This window comes from Paroedura picta, chromosome 7 (assembly GCF_049243985.1).
Source record: "Paroedura picta isolate Pp20150507F chromosome 7, Ppicta_v3.0, whole genome shotgun sequence".
Classification (NCBI taxonomy): domain Eukaryota; kingdom Metazoa; phylum Chordata; class Lepidosauria; order Squamata; family Gekkonidae; genus Paroedura; species Paroedura picta.
Window position 1 is genome coordinate 93,813,169 of NC_135375.1, and position 17,786 is coordinate 93,830,954.

General features: G+C 47.4%; 1 long non-coding RNA gene across 1 annotated transcript in view; it reads left to right on the forward strand.

The window, feature by feature from the left end:
* The window catches only part of LOC143841859 (uncharacterized), a 47,997-nt gene extending 32,719 nt beyond the window's left edge, over positions 1–15,278 (forward strand). The window contains exon 3 of the long non-coding RNA XR_013232904.1: positions 14,978–15,278. This is a non-coding gene — a long non-coding RNA (uncharacterized LOC143841859). The remainder of the gene's footprint in view (positions 1–14,977) is intronic.
* Positions 15,279–17,786: the final 2,508 nt, after the last annotated feature.

The window sequence follows — 17,786 nt, forward strand, 5'->3', positions numbered from 1 at the left end:
GAGACGATATTTTGCTTATATCAGCACCGATAGCTGGTGGCGACAAGCAGCTGGACATGTTCCCACTGCTCAGGTGGGGTGACAAGTGGAATCCAGCCAGCTTGGTTGTCGTGGTTAGGAGTGCTGACTTCTAATCTGGCAAGCTGGGTTTGATTCCCCCCTCCTCCTCCACATGCAGCCAGCTGGGTGACCTTGGGCTCAGCACAGCACTGATAAAGCTGTTCTGACCGACCAGGAATATCAGGGCTCTCTCGGCCTCACCTCCCTCACAGGGTGTCTGTTGTGGGGAGAGGAAAGGGAAGGTGACTGTAAGCCGCTTTGAGACTCCTTTGGGTAGAGAAAAGCGGCATATAAGAAACAACTCTTCTTCTTCAAAGTCTGAGTTTCTGACCAACTAGAAGCAAAGCAGTGTGAGTGTGTTCGGGTTGTCAAACGTCAGGTAGACAGAAGGGGGGAAATCCATTCTGTAAAGACAATGCAATAGGAATTTGTACAATAAAGGGAAAAGCTTTATCCAGTGCCTCAAAAGCACAAACAAAACATAATAACGTGACAAAGAAATTAAGAAGCTACAGGACTGCCACTGGAAACTCCAAATCCAAACGAGGGACTGGTAAATCCTGCATTTCGCTCCTGAAGGTGTCCTTGGTGGACCCCAATGAAAACTTGACGGCACAAGTTCCAAGAGGCCTCTAGATAATATTCACGGTCTAATGAGTTTCTTCGTACTTTAACTGCAGAGTAACAAGTCCTAAGCATATAAAAGACTGTAAGAACAGCAATCAATTCCTCTCCAGAGCTAGCTTGGTCTCATAGTTAGGAGTGGCAGGGTCTCTAAATCTGGAGAATCGGGTTTGATTCCCCACTCCTCCACCTCCACCTGCAGCCAGCTGCATGACCTTGGGCTAGTCACAGTTCTCTCAGAGCTCTCTCAGCCTTACCTACCTCCCAGGGTGTCTCTGAGGGTGTTGTCAGCCACTGAGACTCCTTCGTGTAATAAAAAGTGGGGTCTTCTTCTCTTCCTTGGAAAGTGTATTATTCTGTGGCATTGCACATGCTGAAGACCCTCCACTCCCAAACCTTGCATTTGCTAAGCTCCCCCACCCAAATCTCCCGGCATCACCAAACCCAGAGTTAACGACCCTAGAGAGTGTGTTTGAGTGGTATGCAAGGGAAAGATCATTAATGCACCCTTAAAGGCTAGGGACTTTCCTGTTTCCTTGCAGCCACATTTATCTCAATAACAAGGTCCTGTGTAATCAATATAACAATAAGACTGCAGTATTTTCCCCGTATCATGAACGAGGCGACCAGTCAAGGAAATGTGAGTGGCAACACCATATTAAAAGCTATAGCTAGAGGTGCTGTTGTTGGATGCACAGTCCATCCTCTACCACAACATTCAGTGGGATTTGGGGTTTGAGTGTTTTCTGGAGTTGTTCCACCTTGCAGGGATAGCCTGCAGCGGGTAGTCGCACCAATCAATACTGCAGCCCAAGGAGAGCTTGTTTACAATCACTCTGTTGTGGTGAGAAGAGCAGTCCTCACTCGGAGGAGGAAGAGAGTTGGTTTTATATGCCACTTTTCTCTACCAGAAGGAATCTCAAAGCGGCTTACAATCACCTTCCCTTCCCTCTCCCCACAACAGACACCCTGTGAGGTAGATAAGGCTGAAAGAGCTCTGATATTACTGGTTGGTCAGAACAGCTGTAACAGGGCTGTGACTAGCCCAAGGTCAAACAGCTGGCTGCATGTGGAAGAGCGGGGAATCAAACCAGCTCGCCAGATTAGAAGCCACCTTTCTTATAATCACTATATTACCCTGGCTCTCAGGAAAGGGAAGAATTGTACCCTGAGATTCCCCCTGACCTTGCCTGTCTCTCAGAAACGTGCCGCTCCTGCCAAATTTGACTTAAAAAAAAAAAAGCATTTAGGTTTTATTAGAGAGAGAGAGAGAGAACAAAAAACACGCAGGTTGAATTCTCCGTTTTTCAAGGAGAAGCAGACCTCCTCTTGGTTTCCAGCATTCCAGCCAATAGATGTTATTAAAATTTTATTATAAGATAAATGGCTAACTTTAGTTTAAACTCAAGGTATTGCTTACCGCTGGGTTTTCACTGTTCCATGTAGATGTCTCTTTAACCCTCTGAACTCCTAGCCCTGAGAGAAGAAAGCAATTCGTTTTCTGGTCCAGCATCATGAACTCTGGTCCTGTTCCTTCCTTGCTGTGTCTCATTGGGAGGTTGGGTCAAACACTACACTCAGAGGTAACATGACCCCATAATAAGAAAACAGGCAACTTCCGGCATGATTTCTTGATTTCTCTGTGGACACCTTCACAAGGGACTACTTATTTCACTCACTGGTTCAGGCATTCCCATGGCAAAGTCTTAGGGTTGCCAGCTCCAGGTTGGGAAATACCTGGAGATTTGAGGGGTGGCGTTTGGGGAGGAGAGGAACTTCATTTTTCCCCCCAGTGGAACTGATCTCTGTCACCTGGAGATCAACGGGAACCTCAGGAGTTCTCCAGTCACCAACCATGGGTTGGCAATCCTCCCTCAAGAATAGCTTTATGCTTTTTCCCCCCTATATTGGAACAGTTGTCTTCTATTTTCTGCTGACCAGTTTTCCTTTCTGCCTCGGGCACCCTCTCAAAATACCTCTAATACTAGTTTTCCTTCAAATGTCTCCCAAGAGGCTGTCATTTCCTTGAAGGCTTTAATTCTTTAGGCTTTGCCCTGTAAATGAAATTAAGTTCATATAAAGGCATTCTCTCCATTTCATGGCTCCATCTTTCCTCCTTTCTAAGGGGTCTAGGGCTACCTCCCCCCAGGTGGAGCTGGAGAGCTCCTGGAATCACAACTATTCTCCAAACTATGGAAGTCCAGCTGTAGTCCCAGGAGAGCTCCAGCCACCACCTGGAGGCTGGCAACCTTAGCTTTTGGCATTATCCACTGCCAGGGTCCCCTCACTCTCCATCCTCCTTTCGCTCCACTCCACTCCACCTTCACCTTCCCCCACACCCTTTCCAGGGTCCCTCTCCAAATCTCCAAGAATTTGCCAGTTCTGAGCTGGCATCCCTGAGGGTGACTGAGAAAGAATTTTCGGATCAGTGGCACCGATAGGAAGGGTTTGAGGATGGGGGGGAGGGCATGCCAGCAATGAGTGGTGTGGGCTCAGGGCACTCTCCGGGTGGCTTTACTTCCAGTCCCTGTGGAAAGGGCTACCGTTCCTCGCCTACTGCTGGAAGAAGAATGATACCTGACTTGAAGCTTCAATGTATGCAGCCCCTCACTTGCTGGCACCGATAGAAAATGATCTCATTGCTGCTTTCGAGCAACCCACTCCTAAATTCAAAAGCAATCTCGTTTTATGATCCTCTGGTGCCAGGCCTCTTTGTCATGTCAGCCTGCGTCTCTGCCCTGGGTTGTTACTTTGATGGATTTTTAATACTTAGCATTTTTGCTTCTTGTTCACCAGCATTACAGTCCCTATGTTGCCCGCACCTTATAAAGAAGCTACTTAGTCAAGCTGGCTTCCCTTCCCCGCCCCAATTCAGGAAATGCTACCTGTTGTTTCCTTGCATCTTAAGTTCCAAGGCTTCTGCTATCCAAGAAGCCTTTGATGCTGCAGGTACGTTCCCTGAATTCTGGACGCATCATGTGTGAGTGTGCGTGTGCATGCGCGAAAACAGACATGAGGGAAACATGTCTGTTTTAATATGATTGCTGTTCTGCAAAACAATAAAATCCTTCACATTCTTTAAGGTAGGGTCACTTGGCCTGTTTCCAAATGAGGGCATGAAAAATGTTCCTGCCACAACAGCAGAAGCAAGCAGTACCTGGGGATGATGGAGTTTGTGGAGAGACATAATATTACTTCTGTGTGATGCTCTAGGAATTTCCCCTAGTCTCTGTGGTCAAGATCAAAGAGACTGGGGGAAATTCCTAGAACACCTCTCACTATGAATGCCATTTTTTCCCTTCCCATTCCTCAATTATTTGAGGGAGGGAGGGAGACAGGAACTGGGAGCAGGAAATTCCCTACCAGGCCTGGGCAACTGGGAAACCTCACTGAAGAAAGGTACTGATGCAACAGAGATTTTACCAGGAACGTCTGGGCCAGAACCCATCCTCGCTTTTCCTGCCAAGTCATGCTGTAATGCTACTGTGTAGCTCAATAAGCCTCTTAAAGGGTTAAAGGAGAAGGGAATGGCACCCCTAAGGCCTTTTGAAAGTGGAGCTTAGCTCTGCCGACTCCAGCTTGAGACAAACTGTGGAAATTTGGAGATGGCACCTGGGAAGGGGAGGGAACTCCGTGGGGCACAATGCCATACAGCTCACCTTCCAAACCAGCCATTTTCTCCGGGGAGACTGATCTCTGTTATCTGGAGATCAGTCGTAATTCCTGGAGATCTCCAGGCCCCACCTGGACGTTGGCAACCCTATCTGGCCCAGTAAGGGAGTGTCCGGCCAGATGCTTCTTCAGCCCACAGCTGCTCTGCAGTTTCCCCTTTGAAGTGGAGAGAAAGAGTAGGGGGAAATAGCAGGAGTTGGGCCTGTGTGGGGCTCAACATCATCCAATTTCTCCCTTGTGTTACAGGAGTGAACCAATGCCCATATGGGGTGGGGGGAGAGACCCATGTGGAAGCAGCTTTGGAAGCTACCAAGAAATTCTTTCCTGTGACAACAGTTACCTGTGATGGCTCCCAAATCTATTCCCCCCCCCCCAAAAAAAAACAACTAGGGCTAGAGGGAGTTGAGGATAAATCTGACTCTTGCTAAAATAAAGTTCTGCACTTGAAATTTTACATTATCCAGTCTCACTACTTCCTCAGGCCGTCTCACAGGAGAAAGAAATCTGGCTGTTGATGCGATAAAAAGTCTCAGGCTTTCCCCCCCCCCTTCCCCAGCATTGTTAACTGACTAGATGTGTTTTACTTTGTTAGGTTGGGGTCCCTGAGCCAATGAGAAGCCGCCACAGAGCCATCCTGCCTGGCCTGGTGCCCACACTAATCCTCAGAACGCTCTATTATCTTGCTTCTCCATTACCACTTTCAAACACCACGCTCAGATACTCCGGACAGAATGAAAATGTTTTTCATAATTGGACTTGGCTTTAATAAGAACTATTAGGTTACGTGATCTTTGAGAACTCAGTTTGTCCCTGGATCCTTACTGCAATCGCTCTTCAGCTGGTAGAGTTTCCCAAGCACCCCTCTGTCCTGCCCGCTTCTCTGTCCCTGCATCTTTTGGCAAGCTCCGAGTCCTCTTTAAATTGCGGCGTCATCCGAGCTTTGTTTCTAACATTGCAGCAAATCAATTGAGTGCCGCTGCGTGTGCCGCTGCCCTTTCATGTCACAGCCCAGAGGTTAATGCTGCTGTTCCTAGCCTAGCCTGTCACGTTATTGGGCCTCTCTTTTTGGCAACTGCTGCTATTTTGGGACACCCGGCTCATAATACTAAAGATCGTGCTCTGTTGTTAAATTACAGTGCTAGAATCAGGTGGGTCGCCGTGTCGGTCTGAAGCAACAGAACAAATTTGGAGTCCAGGGGCATCTCTAAGACCAAGAAAGTTTTATCCAAGGTGTAAGCCAGCCTTTCTCAACCAAGGTTTCATGAAACCCTGGGGTTTCTTGGTGGCCCTGGAAGGGTTTCCCGAATGGGCGGGAGTTAATTTTAAATATGTATTTTAATGTGTTAAACATTTATTGGGTGATATGACCATATAAGGTCATGTCACACACACCCCTTCCCAAGATGGCCAATGATGGGCCTGGAGGAGGTGAGAAGGGGAGGAGCCCCAGGTGGGCTTGCCCACAGCTCTGCTTCCCAACCCTATTCTGCACGATTGCTTCACTTCTGGGGTTTCTCGAAGACTGAAGAATGTTTCAGGGGGCTCTCAATGGTAAAAAAGCTGAGAAAGGCTGGTGTAAGTTTTCATGGGCATGCACAGTTCTGCAGATACAATGAAATGGAAATTAGCAGGTAGAGGGTGAGCAGGAAATTAGCGGACAGCATAATGAAGATGAGCCCGAGAACGTGCTCAGAAAACTCAATGACACTAATAATGTCAGAGACCCAGCTAAAAGGATTGCAACATATGGAGGGAGGTCTTACAGAGCAGCAGGCAGCTGCTGACCCAGGATTGTAGAATGCAGTTCTTTCCAGTGGTTTCGGTTTTGATATGCCTGCCTCACCTACCGAGCATGTTGGATTATATTGGAGGTTGCAGAGTGCTCAGGGCACACAATGCAGCCGAGTCTATCTGGTTTATGTGTGCCGACAAGGAACAAAATTACAAATGGAGCCTCTATCTTTGCAAATGAATAAGAGTCCTTTATTGTAAGGAACTCCATTCTAGACAGGATACAGTAGAGAGAGGATTCTAATCTAGTCTAACTAGCTAGGATGGCTAGAGATAGAGGAAAGCACCTGGTAGTAAGGGCAGGGGCTGGGGAGGGGGAAATGATCAGAAGGGACATGATGCCCTAAAAACCACCCTCCAAAACTGCTGCTTCCTCCAAGGGAACTGATCTTTTGCTTTGGAGACCAGTTTTTAATTCTGGGCGGTCTCCAACCCCCACCTGGAGGCTGGCAACCTGATGATCCAGTTAAAGGTTCAGTGTATATAGACCCCAGTCTCCTTGTATGTGTTGGAGTATGTAAAATCTGTAGTGTGCCTGACTTATCAGAATATGAAGAGTGTCCTGTAGGGGTCATCAGAGGAGATGTGTATTTAGCATAGTTACACTAGGAGCTTCCTGATACTTTTTCAAATAATCTCCTCCAGCATCCTGATTGGCTACATTGGAGACTTGCTGCTCCTTTGAAGACACTTCCTCCCTGATTGCCTCCACAACAGACTGAATTAAGACAACACAACAGTTGAACTTAGACTTTTTTTGCAATCTACTTCCTGGGCGATTTATTTACTGCACTCCGTACCATGCTTCTATGACTGGGCAAAACTCTGCTACATTCCCCATGGAACTGAGCATGCCCCAATTAGCTGCTGACTCATCTTCCCATGCTAGAGTTACACGCCTGGAGCCCTCTTTATAAGAAGAAAGAAAGGCGTGAACCATTTGTGGCAAGGGGTCAGCGGCTAGACTGGGTCATTCTCCACCCTCACTGAACACCTGAGCTTACCCAATCACGGTATTTGTGTATTAAAGCCATCGTGTTTTGCTTGAGGGACCACTGTGGTCCAGGAACACTAGATGGAATGAAGAAAGGACTTTTGGAGCCGTGGTGACTGTGCCTTGCCCACTCTGCTCCTCTCTTGCTGAGCAATCGGATTTTTTTTTCCTGTGGATGCTTGCTGTAGATCCTGCAAGAGCCTCTATTCTCCCCCCACCCTCCCGCCAATTATCTGGCCGGGTTTGCAGATAAAGACGCAACCAATCTTTTTTACGTTGGCAGTGGAAGGTACATATCTTTATTGTGTGTTTAAATTTTAATAAGGAGAGAAATTTGGAAGGCAACTTTAGTGTAAAAAAAAGGGGGGGAATGTCCCCTTGGGGCTGGCTGGGGGCTGTTTAATCTACTTAATAGTATGGGGCTATTTTCATGTCACACCACAGATGTGTCATTGGATAACGATAATGAAAAAGACGGCAATCTGTATTTGGAAATAACATTATAGCAAGTTTGGTCTGGAAGCCAGACTCAACTCATGTTAAATTTATATGGCGGAGAGTCAGAGACCGACTCAATTAGCGGTTTCTTTTTTCTTTCCCCCTCTCCGTTGTGTTTGCATCGTCTCAGGGCTTGAACGGAAGGACCCACGGACTGATCATGCTAATGCAAAATGCAATTTTCATCTTTGTTCAGCTTCACATGATGGGGATATTCGGTTAATACAGCACAGGTGGCCCAATAGGAGAAGCATGATATTGCATGCAGTAAAATACCTCTCCCAAGAAGAATATTGCTGAAGTGAGACTCATGTTTATTCAAGGAGATTCAGTTCATGTCTTGCAGTCAAAAGGAGAGGCTTTCCCTGTCAAAAGTGACCAGCTGATCCGGCATCAAGCATATGGAAGAAGGAGGGTATAGTAAAAAGACATGAAGAGTCACATAGAGCAGCGGTCCCCAACCCCCGGTCCGGGGACAGGTACCGGTCCCTGGATCAGTCGGTACCGGGCCACAGCTCCTCCTCGTCCTCCTCCCTGGCTGCTGCCTCGGGGGCTGCCCTGCCACTCTGCCACCCACTCATCTTTGGTGCTCTTTGGCAGCCGCCATGGCTGGGGCTCCCACTCGGTGTGGCACTGTGCAGCTGCTACTGGCAGCGCCCCCCAGTGGGCGGCGGGAAGTCAGGGGTGCCGGCGGGAAAGCAAGAGGAGAAGGGGCTCAGGCGGCGGCAACATCCCTCGGCAAAAGACTACCCCCCCCCCAGGGCCTCAGTAAAATTGTCAAGCATTGACCGGTCCCCGGTGATAAAAAGGTTGGGGACCACTGAGCACTCTTGCAGGACACTCACGCCTTCCACATCATCCTGCGTCCCGCCCGGATCCTTTAAAGTCCTGCTTCCCACGGCGCCATGGCCCAGCCGGAGCCCCCTCCCTGCCTCCCTCCCTCCCTCCCTCCCTCCCTCCCTGCCCTCTGGCCAGCAGGATGGCCAGCAGCGGCACTCTGCCCTGGCTGGTCCTGTGCTAGCCTGCACAGACATGCCAGGCAGAGGCCCACCCTCGGCCCCCACCTGACCTACGCCAACCGCGCAGGCGGGGAACCGACGGGCCCACACTCGGGAGGCAACAGTGAGCCCAGTCGGAGGGAGGGAGGGGGGGCTGCACGTCCTACCTTACCTCCCTCCAACTCTGGTCACCTTAATTTAGAATGATGTAGCGCCTTCCCCATTTCCGGGCCGGCTGAGTCACTCACTCCAACATAGAGAAGTTTTGCCCCATCGCTTTTGGGGCTATTCTTTACTGTTGTTTTACACCCCTTTTTCCAGTTGCACATAGTCACCCCATTATTTAACACACCGCACTTTCCCAATTGGTAGGAATGTCCAGGGGCAGCTCTTTATGGGGTCAGTTTCCTTGTAAAGACAACGCTCCCAAGGCCTGTAGTGTAGGATTGCCAGGCCCATCATGGAAACTGGTAAGGTAAGAATGGGGATTTACCTGAAGAAAGAGAAAGGCCCAGGCCTTTAGTTGGCATTGCATGGGAAGTGGCATCAGGACATCTGCAAAGTCCAGGTGATGCACTGGCATTTGGGCAAAGGCTCTATGGTAAAACTGATTTCTACCATAGAGATTTGCCCAAATACCAGAATGTCACCTGGACATCTCTGATGTGGTGATGTCACTTCCTGTGGGACACCAATGAGAGGCCTAGACCTTTCTCTTTCTCCCAGTAAGTCCCTCTGCCAGCCAGCTGATTGTGTGCTGGGGGCAGGACCTGGTGGTGAGGGACCCCCACTTCCACCAGAGAATCTCGCAATCCTACTGTAGTATTTTGTGTACTGAACAGCTATTTTTGTTGGTACAGGCAGAACAGGTAGGAAATTACACAGGCAATGCTAGTTCCTTAAAAAAAAAAAAACCCTCAATGCGTAAAAGCAGTAGCAGACCCATGGTTGTTTCTGGAAGTCAACTATCAAAACCCATCTTCATTTAAAACTGGATAATTTTATTCCCTCCTTCTCCCATCCAGGGGAACTGTGATGTGTCATGCATTCCAGTGGCTTTAAAGTCATCACTAGACATAAAAAGCCATTAAGCAAATGCTTCATCTCTTAAAGCTACAACCGGATCATTCTAAACAGCTGAGGTACGCATCTTTTCTGAGTTAAAAACAGCCCATTTTGCTCCTCCATCATGCAGAGAGACAACGAGCAACCTCCTCTGTAGGTCAGCACTTTGAGCTCTCAATATTGTTTATTTAATTTATTGACGTATTTCTCATGGCACACGTTTTGGAAGTTCTTAGCGTACAGAGAAGGTCATGTTGCATGTCCTAATGCAAAGTTTAACAGCATCTGAAATGGAAACCTTTCTCCCTTTCCCTTGCACATGCCAGGGTATTATGTCTTCCGATGTTTTATTTGAAACTGTGGAATGCCATCCTGATGACAGGTTTATGCTCCTTTCCTTTCCCCATTCCTTCTGCCAGTCCTCCGGCCTTTTGACTGCCTAAGAGGCATAAAACCTGAAACTGAGGCGAAACGCCACCATCAGGATTCCGATGCCCATAATCCTCCATTTTCAAGGTCTTCATGTGTCTCCGTCTGTTAGAAGTCAGCATCGGTCCACACAGAAGTATCACCTGTAGAGATTGGGGGCCTGTGTGGGTTCCAGCCCTCGGCTGGAGTGGCTTTAAGCTCCTTGGAGCCCTGCCAGTTTGCCTCATCCATGAAACTGACAGCGTCCTCTACAGCACACATGGGCAAAGCCCTTGTAAAACTTTATAGACCCAACTAGCATGATGAGAGGACGAGCTTAAACTAAACAATCCATGACTGATCCAGCCATTGAAGAAGATTCCACAGCTTCCTTCCAACATTAGAGGATAAATATAGTGATCAGTTACAAAACATTACCCTAAGGCTTATTTATTTATTTCTTGTGTGTCCTGTAGCCTGGAGATCTGATGCTTGTCTGGCAGCCAGGCCAGGGACGCTCACCAGAGGTTGCCACGTTCTGCCTCCTGCATTGCCCTGAGCCTTATAGGGAGGGGCGGTTTATAAATCCTATAACAACAACACTAATGTCACGACCCCTAGCAATAGGAGCATTCTACAACCTTATCTGGTTGACTAAGGTCCTTCTTTGATTATCCGTGGGAAAATTGTTTTACGCGCCCAACTATTTTTATGGGAACTCATTTCCATTCTTGCCTCTCTGAAGAGGTGTCCTGCTTTACATGGCCCAGGGCTCAGGAGAGGAGCATCTGCTTGGCATGCAGAAGGCCCCAGGTTCAATCCCCAGCGACCCCAGTTAAAACTATCAAGTGGCAAGTGGCGGGAAATACCTGTAGCTGAGATCCTGAGCCACTGCTGGGGGTGAGCTTGGACAGTGTTAACCTTGATGGACCCATGGTCTCACTCAGTGTATAGTAGCTTTCCGTGTTCCAGTGGGACCGAGGGAAACAACACAAATTGCTTTGGGTCCCCAGTGGTGGGAAAGGCAGCGTATAAATGAACTAAACAAACAAACAAATAAGGCGGTGTGTCCAAGTAGAAGAATTTGAGACTGTACAGTGGGATTCCCCAAAGAGCTCCTTGCATCTGGCAATTAGCACATCAGAAGTTCTGCACTAAGCCAGTTATTCTCAGATTGGAGTCTGATCCCTGGAGCACAGCAAGAGCATCCAAGAAGGTCCTCATGTTTCTGGAATGGGGTAGATTCTCTGCCTCAGGGGAAGGGGATGGGATTATCTTCTCCCTCTTTCAGCGTTCTGGAGTTTATACAACTGTCACCACCTGCAATTCCACATTTTTCAAATCTCTGTTGTTTCACCTACCTCTACCTCGGCCCCAATGCTCCATTGTTGAGAAATTGAGAAGTAGAAGGGGAAAAGTTGGGAAACTACATCTATAATGACGCTCTGGGAACTCTCCTATGTCTCTGTGATCCATACCATAGAGATCAGAGGAAATTAGGAAATGCTTCCTGGAAGTGATGTCACTTCTCTAAACTCCACCCTCCCAGGCACTGGTTGCCCTCAGAATCTCCAGGTATGTGTCCAACCCTAAATCTATCCATTGTTTAATTTTGTTGCATTTTGATCTGGGCATTTGGAAGCCTGTAAATTGGACTGTGATGCTTTTTGTCTTTGCAACCTGGTTGCAAGGCTCCTTAAGTCTGAGATCAGATGAGATATAACTGCTTTAAATAAATGCATAAATGTACATGGGACCAGGCTGTACCAACATTGCCATGAAACAGTTTTAAAGAACGGTGTCCCATCTGCAGACCCTCTCCTCTGGCCATGCAAAAGGTGCTGTATCGATAGCTCAGGAAATCTAAGCCAGCTATTTATTCACGGAGAAGATAGAAGTGGCCCACACAAACCATGCCAGCTTTCTTACCCCTCTTGTGATTCTCCGTGAAAGACTTCCTTGACAAGGAGAGAAGGAATTCCAGTCTAAAGTATCTCAGGGGTCTGTGACCTTCCTTCTAAAGTTGCACACAAGCAGAACCAATAACCCACTGTCCTGGTTGCTCTAGAATATTCCGTTGTCATTTAGCAAGGGTGTTTGATCAAGGGTAAGGAAAGTCAAATTTTGCACACATTGTTTTATACGGAGATTTCTTTAGCACACAGGGCTGTATTTGAGTCCTCTGTGAGAGGGAAGGATTTGATATTAGTCCACCAATGCTACTGACAGTCCTTAAAACCATCCTGACCAATCAAAAGTCTTCTGGCTTGGCCTAACGTCAGGTGTCATGTCCGACACTATAGTGACATCTGGTGGCCCAAGTGCAGCCTGCAGCCTCTGTGTGGTTTTTAAAGGGAAAGTGAGAAGAGACAGAAAGAAAAGGAGCAATGGCAATTTCATTTCAATATTGATCCGAAAGTTGCAGCTGGAAATGTTATGGGCTGGAGTAGAATCATCAAAGCGATGTCTGGAAATTTCAAAGGTTGGTTTTCATACCTGGGTTGCTTACAACAGAGACTGCTGCTCTGGTTGTGTTTGCCAGTCCTCCGGTGGAGTTTGTTTATATTACAATGTCACCTGAAGACCAGTGCTGAGTTCCATGTAGAGAAAAGTGGGGTATAAAAACCAAGTCTTGTTCTTTCTTGGATGTTTGCAAAGGGATAGCTATGTTAGACTATTGTAGCAAAATAAAACAAAATTCCAGTGGCACCTTTAAAGACCAACCAAATATACATTTATCAGCTTTTCTGAGTCACAGTGAGTCACTGTGACCCACCAAATTTCATGGAGGTGCTGCTGGACTTTGGGTTCAGCTACCTTTCCTAGGCCCAAAGTTCCTTGTGTCCCATGCTGGGTCACTCTGCCATATAACTGTGAAAACTCATAATCAGGGCTCAGAGAGGGTGGCTAGGCTGCTCTGCCTCCATAAACCTTTGGGTGTTTCCCAAAGGCAATTTGGGAGCAAAGAATGTCCTCCCCAATAGTTTCTGATATTTTGCCATGTTTTGCATTTCTGTTGTGAGACTCCTGGACTCCCACCCCAACTCTATGGATTTGCATCCCTACCCGACCTTCAGACTCTGCTTACCCAGTCCCTTTTGTGATGCTGGCCTTGGTCCCAGCAGCCCCTTAATAGAGATGATGGAATTGATTAGAGGCATTCACTCCAGCAGGCCTCCTCCACAGGAGCCATTTCATTGCAAAGGACATCTGTCAGTGTCAAAACTTGTTCTGGTTTGGGGACGGCAAGTTCTTGGCTGCTTGTGCAAGTCCCTGCAGTTTGGGATGGGTTGCTTCTGAAGAAAGCAAAGGGGCAGGGAAGGAAGGAAGGAAGGAAGGAAGGAAGGAAGGAAGGAAGGAAGGAGGGAGGGAGGGAGGGAGGAAGGAAGGAAGGAAGGAAGGAAGGAAGGAAGGAAGGAAGGAAGGAAGGAAGGAAGGAAGGAACATGCAGTTAAATATTTATTTGGAGCAATCATTCTTCCTCAGGGACATCATTGGCCCAAATGATGGATCACTGTGGTTTCATCCTGGCTCATAGATGAAATACGTGCAAATGTATCTATCCTGCATGGAACTGCAAAACCTGTCTCCTCACCCCCACCCCAAGATCTGGAGAGGGCTGGGAGGGGGGAAGATTAAGGTGACCAGATTGTCCCACTTTTGGAGGGACATCTGGGGGTACCTGGCAAATTGTACTTATGTTGAAATTAAAAATATATCTATTACAATACTATTTTTGTGTTCTATGCATTCCATGAAACTTTTTGTTGCTCCATATAGACCAAATTTTTAATCAAGAACCCTCCCGGTCAATGGTGTCCCGCTTTACCAATGTTAAAATCTGGTCACCTTAGGGAAGATGCTACTCCTTGTTTCAGAAATCTTTTTAAAAATACATTTTTTTAAACTAAAAGTAACAGCAGGATAAAGAAGAAAAAGAAATGTTTATTTGTGCCCTGTGTTTTACTACCCAAAGGAGTCTCAAATCAGCTTACAATTGCCTTGCCTTCCCTTCTCTGTGAGGTAGGTGGGGCTGAGAGAGCTCTGAGAGGACTGTGACTGGCCCAAAGTCACCCAGCTGACTGCATATGGAGGAGCAGAGAATCAAACCCAGTTCTCCAGATTAGTGGCCACCGTTCTTAACCACTACACCATGCTGGCTCTATAAAAAAAAAGCGAATACACTCCGAGAAGAGTAGGAAGAAATGCCACTTTTTATACCTTTGAAACTATTGCCTAGTGTCCATCAGAGCTGGATCAAATCTAATTCAAACTGCTCAACCCAAAATAAAATATTTCTTAAATCATGCACCTATTTGCCAGGTCTTTCTTTCTTTCTTTCTTTCTTTCTTTCTTTCTTTCTTTCTTTCTTTCTTTCTTTCTTTCTTCCTTCCTTCCTTCCTTCCTTCCTTCCTTCCTTCCTTCCTTCCTTCCTTCCTTCCTTCCTTCCTTCCTTCCTTGAAAATCCTTCACAATTTAGTGTCTTGGTAGCCATGTATGGGGAACTGTGTTAAGAAAATAGACCCTCTAGGGGGGGGACTAACTGGCCAGATGTCTGTTCATATTCCTACTTCTTTGCTGGGCTCTCCTTCTGTTTCCTACCCCACCCCTCTGGCTTCTGCAACGTCCTATCAGTTTTCCTAATGGTAAACATGTCACAAAAATCTCCACTTCAAGGGAATTCAATTTTTCATGGGCCGTGAATTATTAATACCCTAATGTATTCTGCTAGTGGTTGTTTGTATTTTTGGTTCTTTGCTCTCTTCCCTTCCGCCTCCCCCTAGCACAATCCTCCCCCTACCACGCACCCCGGTTGCCATTTCGACTGAGCCAGCAAAACCAAGGTCTTGTTTCTTTTGTCTTGAAGTGCCCATTCGAGTTCACCGCAAGGATTGTGTTGCAACAAGGCCTCTTTACACAGCTCTTTTACTGCCAGGAGACAGATCAATACCGCTTAAGACGTCTTTCAAGAAAGATCTCATTTTGCTTTGCTGTTTACAAATGACACGGGTGCAGAACGGAAGAAAAATTCAGATGATCTCATGCAGGTCCATTGGACCGGAGTTCAGACTGAGCCATGCAGCTCAGCCCTGTGAGCATGTCTTTGCCTACAAACAAAATCCCAAGTGCCCATTTGGAATTATAAAACTGTAAGATTTGCCTTGCTGATTTGTTTATTTTATTTTTATTAATAAATTTATACCCTGCTTCTCCCAACAAGTCAGCTTGGGGTGGCTGACAGAGGCACAATAGCCCAATACAATAAAACAATACAATCAATACCTTTCCTAGGCCTAATCAATAAACCCCCCCATAAGGACAATCAACCCCCCAAACAATAGCAAGATGGCGGGCCTGCCACCCATATCCCGCCAATAATGTCATATGATGTAACGATTGGCAGTCAGATATGCTAGCCAACCACAGGACAAAGGCCCACCTATTCTAGCATTTCAATTCCGGGAACACCAGAGCTCCACCAATCCATAAAGGGAATGAAAACAGATAGGGGCAGTCGAACAGCTTTGGGGGGCTAATGTGCCAAACAGCCTGGCTGTCCCCCATACCTGGCATCAGGGAGGTGACCTTAGCCTCACTGGACAGTTGACAATGCAGTGCCTGTTCTCACCATCTGTGGGGAGAGGGAGAGGGCAGGGCAGGCCATGCCTGTGCCACAGAGCATGAAGACGACATGTGCTAGCCACCAGGAGAGAGGAGATCAGGTGGAATTGGCATCCTCCCATCTCTTCTGCATCTCGATGGTGCAGGGGAAACTTGGGTATCCTTTGGAATTACAGCTCATTTCAAGACTACAGAGATCAGTTCCTAGGGATGCCAGACCCCCGTGAGTACAGGGATACCCTGTTCCTAGACCCCACCTCTCTGCTGTCAATCAGCTGGCCAGAGGTGGGAGGAGACTTACCGCAAAAAGGAGGAATACACAATGTTTTTAGCACCATGCCCATGTGACTTCAGTATGGCCCAGAAAAGATGTAAGGATGCCAGGGTGATTTGAGCAAGAACTCTATGGTAGAAGCTAATTCTACCAAAGAGGGTTTGTCCACAAAATAGTCCATATCCTCAATGCCTCCAATGTGCCTATGTCATTTCTGTATCAGATGGGAAGTCATATGTGCACATAGCTGAAACTTTGGATGAAACTCCCTGGTAAACCCCCAGCTCCGTCCTCCACTGGCTGCTGGGAGGGACCTGGAAACCCTATCAGTCCCCCTGGAGAAGATGGCTGCTTTGGAGAGTGGACTCTATGGCATTGTACCCCACTGTTCCACCCGGGCTCCATCCCCAAATTTTCTGATCTTTCAGGAGACAAGACAACTGAGACAGTCTTCATAGGAAAGAGTTCAGGGTTGTTTATTGTGAACAAGAGGATACACCTGGAAGCATCATGAACAATCCTATTGCTTAAGAACAATTGGTTTCTCCAGTCCTTCCCCCACCAACACCCCTTCTTCTCACCATAAGCTATTCCCACAGCAGAAAGGCTTTTATCTTCAAAGGACAGTTAGAACAACGCAAAATCTACGTTTTTGCACCTAATGGCCAAAAGGCAGAACTACTCGCAAGAGTCGTAACATTCAAAACAGGAGATAGCCGTGTGAAGGATACTTTCTGCTGCCTGGGAACAGACTACTGTTTGTGTGTGCGTGTGTGTGTGTGCATGTGCGCGTGCGCGTCCATGTGCACGTGCGCTGAGAACCAGAAAGGGAAATGGGGGAGGGAAACAGGGAAACAGGAGTAGAGCTAGGTGGCTCCTGGGACTTTGGTTTGCTTTTCTTCAGAACCATGTCATGTATTGTGGGGCTACATGACAATGAGTAAGTGGGCCAAGGTTGCCGGCCTCCCCACCCCTTGCTCACTTGGCTGCTAAAAAGAATTTGCTAAGCAAAGATTGAAGGGAAGACTACAGATAGTGGTCAGGAGGCAGTTTTCTCCAGCTGTAGCTCAAGACAGAAGGCATCCACCCCCCACCCACAATCCACCCCCTGCAAAAAGGAGTTGTGAATCAGGCTAAGGTGGGAGAATGGGATGAAAGGGAGCTACTAGGGTTACCAGGCTTGGCTAGAGTGTGTAGCTCAGGTTTTAAAAGGAGAAGGAAAACGGTGAGAAGAGAGAAGAGCTCAGGAGACATGCCAAGGGGCATTGGTGGAATGAATTTAACTGCTGAAGACAACCCAGAGGTGCTTTGTCAGGAGGACTGCAGGGAAGGAATGTTGTAAACTCGGCTATAGACTGAAGGCAGGAAAAGGCTCATTGGACAGTGAGGGCAGAAAAAGGAACATGGGTCAGTGAGGGTGGAGAAGGGAGCAGTGGGCAGAACGGGTAAAATAAAGAGCATGGACAGTCAGGACACAGTTAGGAGCAATGGGCAGTGAAGGCAGAGAAAGGAGCAGTGGGCAGCAAGAACAAAATAAAGAGCATGGGGCAGTGAGGGCAGGAAAAGAGCTATCATTGCAGGTTTTCTTCCTGTGAGAGCAGCCCTAAGAGAACTATGACTAACCCAAGGTCCCAGGTGGCTGCATGTGGAGGGGGAGCGGGAAATCAGACCCGGCTCTCCAGATTAGAGTCTGCCGCTCTTAACCACTATACGACACTGCTTAACTGAACTAGACAGTATGGCCATATCAGCCTAGGATCTGAGGGATCCCCATTAAAAT